The sequence below is a fragment of the Zea mays genome, chromosome 1 (genome assembly GCF_902167145.1).
Source record: "Zea mays cultivar B73 chromosome 1, Zm-B73-REFERENCE-NAM-5.0, whole genome shotgun sequence".
Classification (NCBI taxonomy): Eukaryota; Viridiplantae; Streptophyta; class Magnoliopsida; order Poales; family Poaceae; genus Zea; species Zea mays.
This window is the reverse complement of record NC_050096.1, coordinates 210,485,932-210,501,601: the sequence shown is the minus strand read 5'-3', so window position 1 is coordinate 210,501,601 and position 15,670 is coordinate 210,485,932.

Sequence of the window (15,670 nt, the reverse complement as noted above, 5' to 3'; positions counted from 1 at the left end):
ACATGGCGAGAATGATGCTTGGAGAATACAAGATGCCTGAGCGGTTTTGGTCGGAAGCTATGAACACAGCCTGCCATGCCATAAACCATCTCTATCTGCATCGTCTCCTCAAGAAGACCTACGAACTCCTTACTGGTAACAAACCCAATGTGTCTTATTTTTGTGTATTTGGGAGCAAATGCTACATTCGAGTGAAGAAAGGTAGACATTCTAAATTTGCCCACAAGGCAGTAGAAGGTTTTTTACTAGGGTATGACTCAAATACAAAGGCGTAAAGGGTCTTCAACAAATCATCAGGATTAGTTGAAGTCTCTAGCGATGTTGTATTTGATGAGACTAATGGCTCTCCAAGAGAGCAATTTGATCTTGATGATATAGATGAAGATGAAATTCCGACGGCCGCAATGCGCACGATGGCGATAGGTGATGTGCGACCACAGGAACTGCAGGAACAAGATCGACCTTCTTCCTCGACACTGGTGCATCCCCCAACTCAAGACGATGTACAGGTACCTCAAGAAGAGGGGCAGGATCAAGGGCGAGCACAGGAAGAACAAGTTATGGAGTAAGAAGCACCACGGGCCCCTCCAACCCAAGTCCGAGCGACGATCCAAAGACATCACCCCGTCTATCATATTCTGGGTCACATCAGCAAGGGAGTAACTACTTGCTCACGACTAGCTAATTTTTGTGAGCATTACTCGTTTGTCTCTTGTATTGAGCCTTTCAGGGTAGAAGAGGCCTTGCGGGATCCGGACTGGGTGTTGGCCATGTAGGAAGAGCTCAACAACTTCAAAAGGAATGAAGTCTAGAGTCTGGTGCCTCATCCAAAACAAAATGTTGTGGGAACCAAGTGGGTGTTCCACAACAAGCAAGACGAGCACAGGGTGGTGACAAGAAACAAGGCTCGACTTGTGGCAAAAGGTTATGCCCAAGTCACATGTTTGGATTTCAAGGAGACTTTTGCTCCTGTGGCTAGGTTAGAGTCAATCCGAATTTTATTAGCCTATGCCGCTCACCACTCCTTTAGGCTATTCCAAATGGACGTAAAGAGCGCTTTCCTCAATGGGCCAATCAAGGAGGAGGTATACGTGTAACAACCCCCTGGTTTTGAGGATGAAAGGTATCCCGACCATGTTTATAAGCTCTCTAAGGCGCTCTATGGACTTAAGCAAGCCCCAAGAGCATGGTATGAATGCCTTATAAATTTTCTTATTTCTAATGCTTTCAAGGTTGGGAAAACTGATCCCACTCTTTTCACAAAGACATGTAATGGTGATTTGTTTATTTGCCAAATTTATGTTGATGACATAATATTTGGTTCTACTAACCAAAAGTCTTGTGAGGAGTTTAGCAGGGTGATGATGCAAAAGTTTGAGATGTCGATGATGGGCGAGTTGACCTACTTCCTTGGATTCCAAGTGAAGCAACTCAAGGATGGCACCTTTATATCCCAAACGAAGTACACTCAAGATCTTCTCAAGAGGTTTGGGATGAAGGATGCTAAGCCCGCGAAGACACCGATGGGAAATGATGGACATCTCGACCTCAACAAAGGAGGTAAGTCCGTTGATCAGAAGGCATACAGGTCTATGATAGGTTCATTACTTTATCTTTGTGCTAGTAGACCGGACATTATACTTAGTGTATGCATGTGTGCTATATTTCAATCCGACCCTAAGGAGTGTCATCTTGTGACCGTTAAGAAAATTCTTAGGTATTTAGTTTCTACGCCTTGCTTCGAGATCTGGTATCCAAAGGGGTCTACCTTTGACTTAATTGGATACTCAGACTCCGACTATGCCAGGTGCAAGGTTGATAGGAAGAGCACATCAGGGATGTGCCAATTTCTAGGAAGGTCCCTGATGTCTTGGAGTTACAAGAAACAAACATCTGTTGCCCTATCCACCGCTGAGACTGAGTACGTTGCCGCAGGACAGTGTTGCGCGTAACTGCTTTGGATGAGGCAAACCCTCCGGGACTTTGGCTACAATCTGAGCAAAGTCCCACTCCTATGTGACAATGAGAGTGCAATCCGCTTGGCGGATAATCCTGTTGAACACAGCCGCACTAATCACATAGACATCCGGCATCACTTCCTGAGAGACCACCAGCAAAAGGGAGATATCGACGTTTACCATATTAGCACCGAGAACCAGCTAGCCGATATCTTCACCAAGCCTTTGGATGAGAAAACATTTTGTAGGTTGCGTAGTGAGCTAAATGTCTTAGATTTGCGTAACTTGGGTTGATCTACAACATACATGTGTTTCATGCCTTTGATCATGTTACTTTGAGCTTTTATTTCATTGTTTATTTGTGGTGCTCAAGTTGTACGAGTCATCCCCAGACCTCACAAGTCCGTATGCAAATGATGCACATGTTTAGGGGGAGATGAGCTACAACTTAACTCCTTTGAGACTAACATGATTGTTTGAGTCACCTGAAGTAGTCTCGAAGGACAATTGAAAGTGAAAATGAACTTGGACGATGAAAAGACTTCCACTGTACTCCGGTATTAGTGTATTTAATTCCAAGTTCATACGTCTACTCTCATTGCCTTTTTGCTCTTATTTGACTTGTTGGTGAGGCAATGGGGTTAGAGGGCCAAAAATGATCATGTTTTGGTGCTTAATGCCAAAGGGGGAGAAATTAAGGCCAAAGCAAATGGATTAGCCAACCACTTGTGAATTTTGAAAATAGAAGAGTTAGAATTTGTGTTTTTTTGTCAAAATCCTCTTATTGGTCTCTTATGGGGGACAATTTTGATTATGGGAAAAAGGGGGAGTTTTTGGCACTTGATCAATTTTATTCTTGGAATATCTCTCTACTTGCCCAAACATGTGTGTTTGACTTAGAGATAGGAAAAAGAATTTAATTTGCAAAAACAAACCAAGTGGTGGCAAGAGTGATCCATATATGCCAAATCCTATGTGAGTAAATTTGGTCTCAAATTTGCACCTCTTAGTTGCTTTTTAATGTGTTGGCATAAATCACCAAAAAAGGGAAGATTGAAAGGGAAATGTGCCCTCGGGCCATTTCTATTATTGTTTTGGTGATTAGATGCCCAACACATTGTTTTGGAACTCATATGTGCTAAGTAGGTGAAAAATGCACATCGGAGAACAAGGTATGTTTCTAGATTTAGTAAATTGTTTTGAGTACTAACATGTTTATCTAAGTGTTAGAAACAGTGCCAAAAAAGTAGAAAATATATGGAGAAGATATGGCTCAGGACAGCCAAAACCAGCACCAGCCTGGCACACCGGACTGTCCGATGGTGCACCGGACAGTGTCTGGTGCCCCAGGCTGGCTCGGCGGCGAACTGGCCGCTCTCGAGAATCGGTGGGGCGACATGGCTAAAAATCACCGGACTGTCCGGTGAGTCTTCAGCGCCCATGCCCAAGTACATCGGCGATGAACTCGTCGCTCTCGGGAAATCGCCAAGGACGCTGCGGCTAAAATTCATCGGACTGTCTGGTGGTTCACTGGACTGTCCGGTGAGTCAGAGCCGCCCAAGCCAACGGTCACCAGCGCAATCAGCGGGCGATGCGTGGCCCGCGCCAACGATCGGTTGGGCACACCGGACTGTGTCCGGTGCGCCAACCGGTCCCGAGGCCCAATGGTCAGTTGTGCCCAATATGGAAAGAGATCACGCACCGGACTGCTACAGTAGCTGTCCGGTGGTGCACGGGACTGTCCGGTGCACCACTCGACAGAAGGCAAGAATTGCCTTCCAAGTTGATCTCCAACGGCTCCTAGCTGCCTTGGGGCTATAAAAGGGACCCCTAGGCGCATGGAGCAGTACACCAAGCATTCACTAAGCATCCTAAGACTCCCAGACTCCGCCTCCACGCATTTGATTCGCTGTGTTAGTGATTTGAGCTCCGTCTGAGTTATGAACTCCCTGTGCTGTATTTCGAGCTCAAGTCTTGGCTTGTGTGCGTGTGTGTGCTACGGATTCAAGTCTTGTGTGTATTGCTTTCCCTCCCTTACTCTTGTGCTTCTTTGTGATCTATATTGTAAGGGCGAGAGGCTCCAACTTGTGGAGATTCCTCGCAAACGAGAGAAGAACACTAAACAAAAAGTCGTGGTATTCAAGTTGATCATTGGATCACTTGAAAGGGGTTGAGTGCAACCCTCGTCCATTGGGACGCCACAACGTGGAAGTAGGTAAGTTTTATACTTGGCCGAACCACGGGATAAAACACTGTGTCTCTTGTGCTGTTTTTCTCTGTGACTGCTTGTGTTCGCAAGAGCTCACTTCATAACAACTTGATTAACTCGACTAACACTTTTATAATCAAGTTTGTGGCTATTTAGTGTTTGATTTTACAGGATCATCTATTAACCCCCTTCTATGTGCTCTTAGTTCCCCCATGACCTTCCTTGTTTGTCTTTTCCTGTTTGCACATTAGTTGTAGGGACATGGGACTCGACTTGCTCCTTTAGCAGCTTCACCAAATGCCTGTTCCAATAAAGCATCGGTCTTGTTGATCCATTCATTGGTGACCTAACCCTTACATGGCTCGTGTACATCCACTCATGGTCCTCTATCCTCTAACATATATAGCAGAGTTATATAAACCTCTCATGCATCTACACGACATTAATACTATCTAATAGGTAAGGATAGGTCCTAATCCCACCCGAAGACCTGTAGATGAGGTTAGTTTCCATGCTCTACTCCTATCCGAGATATAATTTCGACATCACCTACCCGTCGTTCTCCAAATACACATCCTGGCAGAGAGAGTGTGAATTTGGAGAACAACAAGGAGGTGACATCGTAACTCTATGTCAGATCAGAGCAGACCATGCAAACTAACCACATCTACGCATCTGCAGGCTGTCCAAAAATTATGGACAATTCAAAATAGGTACAGTTATAGATATGCAACGATCTGCATATTTGCAACCGTATTTTTTCGAAAGGGAGACTCCTAAAGAAGGGTTATACCTAAGGTGGCGATGGAGTCAGTCTAGCGAGGTCGTGGGGGTCGATGCAGTTGCGAGGCGACACGGTGCATGGAAACTCGCATCGGCTAGGAAGACGATCAGGGTCGCCAAGGTACTCTAGCTTGGCTCCGATGGTCTCTTCTCTAAAAAAAGGAACACAAACATGCCAATACAAAATTTCAACATCACCTCTCCTGCACGGTGCAGTTTCCAAAACCTGCAAGAAAAACTAACAACACGATGACCGACATGCACATATACATCAACAACATGATGGACGACAATCACAACACTTTTACCCTCTATATTTTTATAGCGAGACACAATTCACCACTACTCTTTAATGACATATAATTAATACTAAGCATTTACCAACATATCATATAGCATCCTATGAATTTATAGGGATGACAAGTCAACTACATAATGTAATTATACAAAACAAATACGACTAGAAAACATTTAGCACATATCAAACACATATGTCACATGAAGGCGCGCGCGCACACCCACATATATATAGTTTAGATATTTAGAACCCTCGACTTCCAATAGTTGGGCGAAAGCCCTGACTCGATGTTGTCATCCAGTTCAACCGCAACACCTTAAGCGACCCAAGCCCCGAGCGTCTATAAAAGCAGCCCAGACCCCAGGGATCAGGGTTTCGATTTCTGGCGACGTTTGAGATCGCATGAGGCGTGAGTGGCGGCGAGCGGACATTGACGACGGCGTCCCAAGGCGTGAGGCCCGAGCGGCGAGCGTTGGCATGAGACGCGAGGGCGGCCAGAGGTGAGACATCGGCGAGTGGCGAGCAACATCGATGAGCGGTATGCGACATCGGTGAGCGGCAAGCGACGTCGGTGAGCATCGCTCGAGACGCGAGCGCCACGAGCCCACGACTGCCTGATGAGCGAGTGGTGGCGGCAACGACTGTCCGAGGCGTGAGCGACGGAGACCGCCCACGACGACGATTTGTGGCGCACACAGCGTAAGGTCACCGGCGTCGAGATGCACTCGGCGCGGTTCGTCTAGTTCTCGGCGGCCACCGTCGAGCGCCTAGTGCACGGTGAGCTGCTGTCGCTGATGGAGGCGCTGAGCGAGCGAGGGCTAGGGGGTGGTGGTGGACCTGCTGGGAAGTGTTGCTCCGCTTCGCGTTCGACAACATCCGCGAGCGACAGCGGATCCCAGAGACGCGCGTGGCGTCGGTGGCTCCACTAGACGCGAGCGATGACCCTGTTTTTATAATATTTTGTATACATATTTATGCTAACGTCAATAGGTTTTTACGACATATATTTTAGTTTATGGCTTTGCTTCCATCTATTGTCTATTTATGATATTTCTATTCACATATTACGCAAACGATTTATTAATTTTATGCATTATCTCGTTACTTAATCCTGTGTGTATTGGGTTCCTACCATTTACGTCATATGTATAAGATATTTATGTTACACTTTTACGCAATGAAATAGAAATTTAGTAAAAGGTAATTGGTATAAGAGATGAGGTCATTTGCCACGATTCCATAAATCTTGCGTATGCCAATCCATTTCCTTTCAATGCACATTCTTGTCATCCTAAATTTGTGCGCATGCAGCAGGAAATAAATTTTTACGCGGTGTACCACACTGCATAAATATCTATACTGCGTAGCATAATTGATGTTAGTATATGTCATAAATTGGTTCCAACTAACCTAGCTGCATGACTATTGTAGAGATCCTATTTTTATGAATGAAATAAAACATTTAAATCAGATTTTCCTTTCAATGCACATTCTTGTCATCCTAAATTTGTACGCATGCACTAGAAAACAGATTTTTTATGTGGTGTACCACACTACATAAAAATATACACTGTGTATATAATTAGTAGCAGTATATGTCATAAACTGGTTCCAACGAGCCTGGCTGCTTTGCTGTTAGAGAAATAAAGCATTTATATCAGATTTTTTTGTTTCCATGTGTGTCAATCCATTTCCTCTCAACTCACATCCTTGCCATCCTAAATTTGTATTAATGCAGCAGGAAACTGATTTTTTACACAGCGTATCGTATTGCATAAATAGCTACACCGTGTAGCATAATTAGTATTAATATTAGTGTGTATATATATACATATATATATATATATATATATCACATGGAGGGTCAATAAAAATTCCATCCAATTTGCTTTGTACACCATCCAACAAAGTCAACCACCAAAAAATTACATGAATACATATCTCAATCTCCAATATTGGTCGTTTATGTTTCATCACCTAAGGTTTGTGCACATAATCGGTGGCGTGTGGTGGCGGCGGTGGCTCGAGGTGGCCGACGCACGACGACGCGGGGTGGCTAGGCATCACGCTGGCGACTCGGGGTACATGCGTGGCACTAGGTGTGGCCGGGGTGCTTGCGGCTTGGGGTGGCAGGCGACGCGGGGTGGCAGGAGCACGAGATCGCGATGCTGGGGCGAGGGCGTGCGACGGTGGCTGGCGACGACGTGCATGGGCCATGGGCCCGACTAGAGGGTTAAGTTATAATACTTTGTCGACTTCCTTTGATTCGACACTTGGTAAAGAGTTTTTTATTTTTTAAAACATCGTTTGCCGAGTGCTCCATGTCACGCACTCGACAAAGATGTTTTTATTTCTTTAAAAATGTTTGCCAAGTGTTCCTGTCAGGCACTAGGCAAAGATCTCTTTTACTTTTTTAAAGAAAGTTTGTCGAGTGCCTCTTGCACGGCACTCGCCCAAACCACCTCTTTGTGAGTGTCTATAGTTTACACTCAGCAAATTGACTTTATTTTCCCCTTTTTCGCCGAACTTTTTTTACTATGTTTATATAGTATATAAAACTACATGTTCATTTTTGCACATTTCTTGAAGTGTTTGATATATCTAATAAATGTTTTTTATTTAATTGAATTTCTTCGAATAATTCAAATTTGAACTACAAGTCATTCGAATAACGAAAAAATGAATGGACAAAAAATGGTATTCATGTTATTCAGTACACCTTGAGGATGTACATAGAAACAAACAAGAACTTTTGAATATCATGTTCATAAAACATGACCACTAACTTGCGGTCTAGTTGTTTTTTTAATATTATAAAAACTAAACGAAGTCAGAAAATCATAAAACATGTCGGAATGTAATGATATCATCATATGTGGAGGCTACGATAAAAAATGACAAGGTTTCACGAAAATTATCATATACGATGCGTACAAACTGAAGAATATTCGAATAAGTATCATAATTTCATGTGAAGGTCGACTAGGCGCAACAACATCGTACGTGACAAACTTGATTGAAACATTGTCTATTTTTTATCACAACCTCCACATATAATATCATGACATCTCGACAAGTTTCATAATTTTCTTACTTCGTTTGCTTATTGTATAATTTTAAAACAATTGGACCACAAGTTCGTGGTCGTGTTTCGTGAACAGGATATTCAAAATTTCTGGTCTGTTCCTAGATACGTCCTCAACATATACTCAATAACATGAATACCATTTTCCATCCATTTTCCACTTGCTTTTCAAATTTGATTTTTTCAAAGAAATTTAATTAAATAAAAAATTTACTAAATATACCAAACAATTCGAGAAACTTAACAAAATTAAATGTGTTGTTCTAGGTACTATAGGAACACAATAGTAAGAATTTGAAAGTAAAAAAGAATAAAAATAAACACACTTTGCCGAGTGTCTAGAGAAGACACTCGACAAATGTCCCTTTGCTGAGCGCCAGCTTAGGACACTCGGTAAAGTTGAGGTCATGAGCTGCCATCGGCTTCTAATGGCACTTTACCAAGTCCCTTTATTTGCGGAGTGTCCAGTGCTAGGTAATATTTTATTTATCGAGTGTCTACGTGTGTCGAGACCTTCACACTCGGCAAACCTTATCTTTGACAAGTGTTTTGTTTTACCAAGGGTGGCACTCGACAAACCTTATCTTTACCGAGTGTCCGACATTTGGCTCTCGGCGAAGGCTTTGGCACTTAGCAAAGAATGTATCTCTGGTAGTGATAGTTGAGATCCTTTAGTTCGTTACAGTTGCATATTGTTATCCAAATATCCGTGTATCGGATTTTATTAACCATTTCTATGTTCGTAGCCTAAGCTAAAAAAGTTTCGCATAGTTAAAGTTATTGAAAAGTTATTTGGGTTCAACTATGTCACAAGAAATATTAAATGGCTTAGCTACATGTTCTATCGAGAAGAATTATATAGGAAAATATTGATATGAGCATTGTCCTCACAAATTTTGCTTCAAAAATATTTGAAGGAGTTATTTATTTTGAAAGACATTAGACCTATATGTAATCTAAAGTTGTAACTTAGAATACTCTAAATTTTATTCTCGCTTGATGTATTCATAATGATTTACTATTGTTTCACTATTCTAATTTTCTCATATTTTACTATAATTATTGAAAAATACAAAAGAAAAAATAAGTTACCCAAACATCGAAATTGCCCTAGGGCCCTCTAAAACCTAGAGCTGACACTACGCACTCTCAGACAAAATGGAGGTCAATCTCCATGTATTTTTGGTAAATCAGTGTTGGTCTAGGTTGTCGGAGACATAGACAACACTGATGTTATCGTAATAAACAATAGTGGCCTAGCAAAGTGAAGTGTAAAGCTCAAGCAGGAGCTGGCAAAGCCAAATAAACTTTAGCTACGTTGTTAGCATCAACACGATATTCAACATTAGCACTAGAACAAGACACGGTAGGTAGACATTTGGATGAACAGGAAATCAGGTTGTCACCGAGAAAAACAACATAGCCAAAGGTGGACTTGGGTGTGTCAGGACAACTAGCATATGTAGCGTCAAAGTAGATGATCAAATTATCTAGGGAGGACTTGCGAAAAAAAAGTCCATGATCAAGAGTGTCGTGGAGATAACATAAGATACTCTTCACCAAAGCAAAGTGAGGCTCTTAAGGATCATGCATGAAGAGACAGAACTGCTACACAACATAAGCAATAGAATCTAGTGAAGGTGAGGTATTTGGAGAGCAACGGTCGGACTATGATAATATGTCGGGTTTGAAAATCGAGGTCCATTGCTAGAGAGCTTGGATTGAGTATTAGAGGACCCAATTTTAATAAGTTCTCATAGTATAGAGGATATTTGAAAGAGTTCCTTAGATATAAGAAATCCTAAGAGGGTCAGGCTAAGCAAGAAATAAATAAATCCAACATGAATAATAAAAAGTACTTCCACAGATTTGGTCCTAGTGGCCACAAACGAGTTGAGGAGATGTGGGCAAAAGTAGAGGCCATACTAGAGCTTAGGGGTGTTATTCCACAAAATCTTCATTGACCAGAATGCGCCAATCGTTGGCATGCCCATGGGGGTTGTGTATGTGATGACAATAGCTTAGAGTATACATATATCATAAAAGACATCACAAAAAAGCTAATATATATTATGGATAGGACGTCTAATGAAGAAATTGTCCCCAATAGAGAGAACAATGAGCTAACTATTACACTTAACAAACCAGAGTATCATGGTCGTACAAAGAGGATATGGTAGCATGCCATGGAAGTTTGGATTTGCAAATAACATTGATACATATAGAAGTTGACATATTGGAAAAGGCAAGGAGGAGGATAGAGTGAAAGAGAAATGTGCCTTGAGCCATTTCTTTAAGTGTTTTGGTGTTTGATGGCCAACACAACACTATGGACTAACATGTTTGCTAAGTATATGTATGCAGGTTAATAAGAATTAATTTCAGACAAACAATGCACATACCAAAGGCTAAGGGGCATATTTTGGATAAGGTATACTGAAAGTCTCCTAGAGGGGGGTGAATAGGGCGAATCTGAAATTTACAAACTTAATCACAACTACAAGCTGGGTTAGCGTTAGAAGTATAAACGAGTCCGAGAGAGGGCGTGAAAAACAAATCGCAAGCGAATAAAGAGTGAGACACAAGGATTTGTTTTACCGAGGTTCGGTTCTCGCAAACCTACTCCCCGTTGAGGTGGTCACAAAGACCGGGTCTCTTTCAACCCTTTTCCCTCTCTCAAACGGTCACTTAGACTGAGTGAGCTTCTCTTCTCAATCAATCGGAACACAAAATTCCCCGCAAGGACCACCACACAATTGGTGTCTCTTGCCTCGATTACAAATGAGATGATCGCAAGAAAGAATGAGAGAAAGAAGCAATCCAAGCGCAAGAGCTCAAAAGAACACAACAAATCTCTCTCTCTAATCACTAGAGCTTTGTGGAGTTGGGAGAGGATTTGATCTATTTGGTTGTGTCTAGAATTGAATGCTAGAGCTCTTGTAAGTAGTTGGAAGGTGGAAAACTTGGATGCCAATGAATGTGGGGTGGTTGGGGTATTTATAGCCCCAACCACCACAAAGTGGCCGTTGGAAGTGTGCTGTCGCATGGCGCATCGGACAGTCCGGTGCGCCACCGGACACTATCCGGTGCGCCAGCCACGTCAGCAGACCGTTGTGGTTCGACCGTTGGAGCTCTGTCTTGTGGGCCCGCCTGGCTGTCCGGTGGTGCACCGGACAGGCCCTGTAGGCTGTCTGGTGTGCCACCCACGCGTGCTCTGCTCCTCTGCACGCGCAGGCACTCATTTAATGTGTTGCAGTCGACCGTTGCGCACGAAGTAGCCGTTGCTCCGCTGTCATACCGGACAGTCCGGTGAATTATAGCGGAGCGGATTCCCGAAGCTGGCGAGTTCAGAGTTGCTCTTCCTTGGGGCACCGGACAGTCCGGTGAATTATAGCGTAGCGCTTCTGAGAATTCCCGAAGGTGAGGAGTTTAGCCTGGAGTCCCCTGGTGCACCGGACACTGTCCGGTGGCACACCAGACAGTCCGGTGCGCCAGACCAGGGCACACTTCAGTTATCCCTTGCTCTCTTGTTTGAACCCTTTACTTGGTCTTTTTATTGGTTTATTGTGAACCTTTGGCACATGTAGAACTTATGGACTAGAGTAAACTAGTTAGTCCAATTATTTGTGTTGGGCAATTCAACCACAAAATCAATTAGGAAATAGGTGTAAGCCTAATTCCCTTTCAATCTCCCCCTTTTTGGTGATTGATGCCAACACAAACCAAAGCAAATGTAGAAGTGCGTAATTGAACTAGTTTGCATAATTGTAAGTGCAAAAAGGTTGCTTAGAATTGAGCCAATAGAAATTCATAAGATATGCATGGATTGTTTCTTCATATTTTCATCATTTTGGACCACGCTTGCACCACTTGTTTTGTTTTTGCAAATTCTTTTGTAAATTCTTTTCAAAGTCTTTTGCAAAGAGTCAAAGGTAAATGAATAAGATTTTGAGAAGCATTTTCAAGTTTTTAAATTTTCTTCCCCTGTTTCAAATGCTTTTCCTTTGACTTAAACAAAACTCCCCCTTGATAAAATCCTCCTCTTAGTGTTCAAGAGGGTTTTGATGTTAATTTTGAAGAGGGTATACCAATTTGAAAGTATATCACAAATAAGATACCAATTTGAAAATATTTCTTTAAAACCAAATTGAAAAACTAAAATTTTTGAAATTGGTGGTGGTGCGGTTCTTTTGCTGGTGGTGGTGCGGTCCTTTTGCTTTGGGCTCATGCTCTCTCCCCCTTTGGCATAAATCGCCAAAAACGGAATCATTAGAGCCCTTGTTACTACTTTCTCCCCCTTGGGCAAACAATATATGAGTGAAGATTATACCAAAGTCGGAGAGTTGCTCGGAGCGACGACGAAGGATGAGTAATGGAGTAGAGTGGAAGCCTTTGTCTTCGCCGAAGACTCCAATTCCCTTTCAATACACCTATGACTTGGTTTGAAATTCACTTGAAAACATATTAGTCATAGCATATATAAAAGAGACATGATCAAAGGTATATTTATGAGCTATGTGTGCAAAACATCAAAAGAAATTCCTAGAATCAAGAATATTTAGCTCATGCCTAAGTTTTTTAAAAGATTGTTCATCAATTGGCTTGGTAAAGTTATCGGCTAATTGATCCTTAGTGTTAATATATGCAATCTCGATATCTCCCTTTTGTTGGTGATCCCTTAGAAAATGATACCGAATGGCTATGTGTTTAGTGCGGCTATTCTCAACGGGATTATCCGCCATGCGGATTGCACTCTCATTATCACATAGAAGAGGAACTTTGGTTAATTTGTAACCATAGTCCCTAAGGGTTTGCCTCATCCAAAGTAGTTGCGCGCAACAATGGCCTGCGGCAATATACTCGGCTTCGGCGGTTGAAAGAGCTACAGAATTTTGCTTCTTTGAAGCCCAAGACACCAAGGATCTTCCCAAGAACTGGCAAGTCCCTAATGTGCTCTTTCTATTAATCTTACACCCTGCCCAATCGGCATCCGAATAACCAATTAAATCAAATGTGGATCCCCGAGGGTACCAAAGCCCAAACTTAGGAGTATAAACTAAATATCTCAAGATTCGTTTTACGGCCGTAAGGTGAGCTTCCTTAGGGTCGGCTTGGAATCTTGCACACATGCATACGGAAAGCATAATGTTCGGTCGAGATGCACATAAATTGAGTAAAGAGCCTATCATCGACCGGTATACCTTTTGATCGACGGATTTACCTTCCGTGTCGAGGTCGAGATGCCCATTGGTTCCCATGGGTGTCTTGATGGGCTTGCCATCCTTCATCCCAAACTTGTTCAGAATGTCTTGAATATACTTCGTTTAGCTAATGAAGGTGCCCTCTTGGAGTTGCTTCACTTGAAATCCCAAGAAGTACTTCAACTCCCCCATCATCGACATCTCGAATTTTTGTGTCATGATCCTACTAAATTCTTCACATGTAGATTCGTTAGTAGAACCAAATATAATATCATCAACATAAATTTGGCATACAAACAAATCATTGTCAAGAGTTTTAGTAAATAAAGTAGGATCGGCCTTTCCGACTTTGAAGCCATTAGTGATAAAAAAATCTCTTAGGCATTCATACCATGCTCTTGGGGCTTGCTTGAGCCCATAAAGCGCCTTAGAGAGTTTATACACGTGGTTAGGATACTCACTATCTTCAAAGCCGGGAGGTTGCTCAACATAGACCTCTTCCTTAATTGGTCCATTGAGGAAGGCACTTTTCACATCCATTTGGTAAAGCTTAAAGCCATGGTAAGTAGCATAGGCAAGTAATATACGAATTGACTCAAGCCTAGCTACGGGTGCATAGGTTTCACCGAAATCCAAACCTTCGACTTGTGAATATCCTTTGGCCACAAGTCGGGCTTTGTTCCTTGTCACCACACCATGCTCGTCTTGCTTGTTGCGGAAGACCCACTTGGTTCCTACAACATTTTGATTAGGACGTGGAACCAAATGCCATACCTCGTTCCTAGTGAAGTTGTTGAGCTCCTCTTGCATCGCCACTACCCAATCCGAATCTTGTAGTGCTTGACCCTGTGTGGCTCAATAGAGGAAACAAAAGAGTAATGCTCAAAAAAATGTGCAACACGAGATCTAGTGGTTACCCCCTTATGAATGTCGCCGAGGATGGTGTCGACGGGGTGATCTCGTTGGATTGCTTGGTGGACTCTTGGGTGTGGTGGTCTTAGTTCTTCATCCTCCTTGTCTTGAACATTTGCATCTCCCCTTGATCATTGCCGTCATCTTGAGGTGGCTCATCTCTTTGATCTTCTCCTTCATCAACTTGAGCCTCATCCTCATTTTGAGTTGGTGGAGATGCTTGCGTGGAGGAGGATGGTTGACCTTGTGCATTTGGAGGCTCCTCGGATTCCTTAGGACACACATCCCCAATGGACATGTTCCTTAGCGCGATGCACGGAGCCTCTTCATCACCTATCTCATCAAGATCAACTTGCTCTACTTGAGAGCCGTTAGTCTCATCAAACACAACGTCACAAGAAACTTCAACTAGTCCTGAGGACTTGTTAAAGACTCTATATGCCCTTGTGTTTGAATCATATCCTAGTAAAAAGCCTTCTACAGTCTTAGGAGCAAATTTAGATTTTCTACCTCTTTCAACAAGAATAAATCATTTGCTACCAAAGACTCTAAAATATGAAATATTGAGCTTTTTACTGGTTAGGAGTTCATATGATGTCTTCTTGAGGATTCGGTGTAGATACAACCGGTTGATGGTGTAGCAGGCGGTGTTGACCGCCTCGGCCCAAAACCGATCCGAAGTCTTGTATTCATCAAGCATGGTTCTTGCCATGTCCAATAGAGTTCTATTCTTCCTCTCCACTACGCCATTTTGTTGTGGCGTGTAGGGAGAAGGGAACTCATGCTTGATGCCCTCCTCCTCAAGGAAGCCTTCAATTTGAGAGTTCTTGAACTCCGTCCCGTTGTCGCTTCTAATTTTCTTGATTCTTAAGCCGAACTCGTTTTGAGCCCGTCTCAAGAATCCCTTTAAGGTCTCTTGGGTATGAGATTTTTCCTGCAAAAAGAACACCCAAGTGAAGCGAGAATAATCATCCACAATAACTAGACAGTACTTACTCCCGCCGATGCTTATGTAAGCTATCGGGCCGAATAGGTCTATGTGTAGGAGCTCGAGTGGCCTGTCAGTCGTCATGATGTTCTTGTGTGGATGATGAACACCAACTTGCTTCCCTGCTTGGCATGCGCTACAAATTATGTCTTTCTCAAAATGAACATTTGTTAGTCCCAAAATGTGTTCTCCCTTTAGAAGTTTGTGAAGATTCTTCATTCCAACATGTGCTAGTC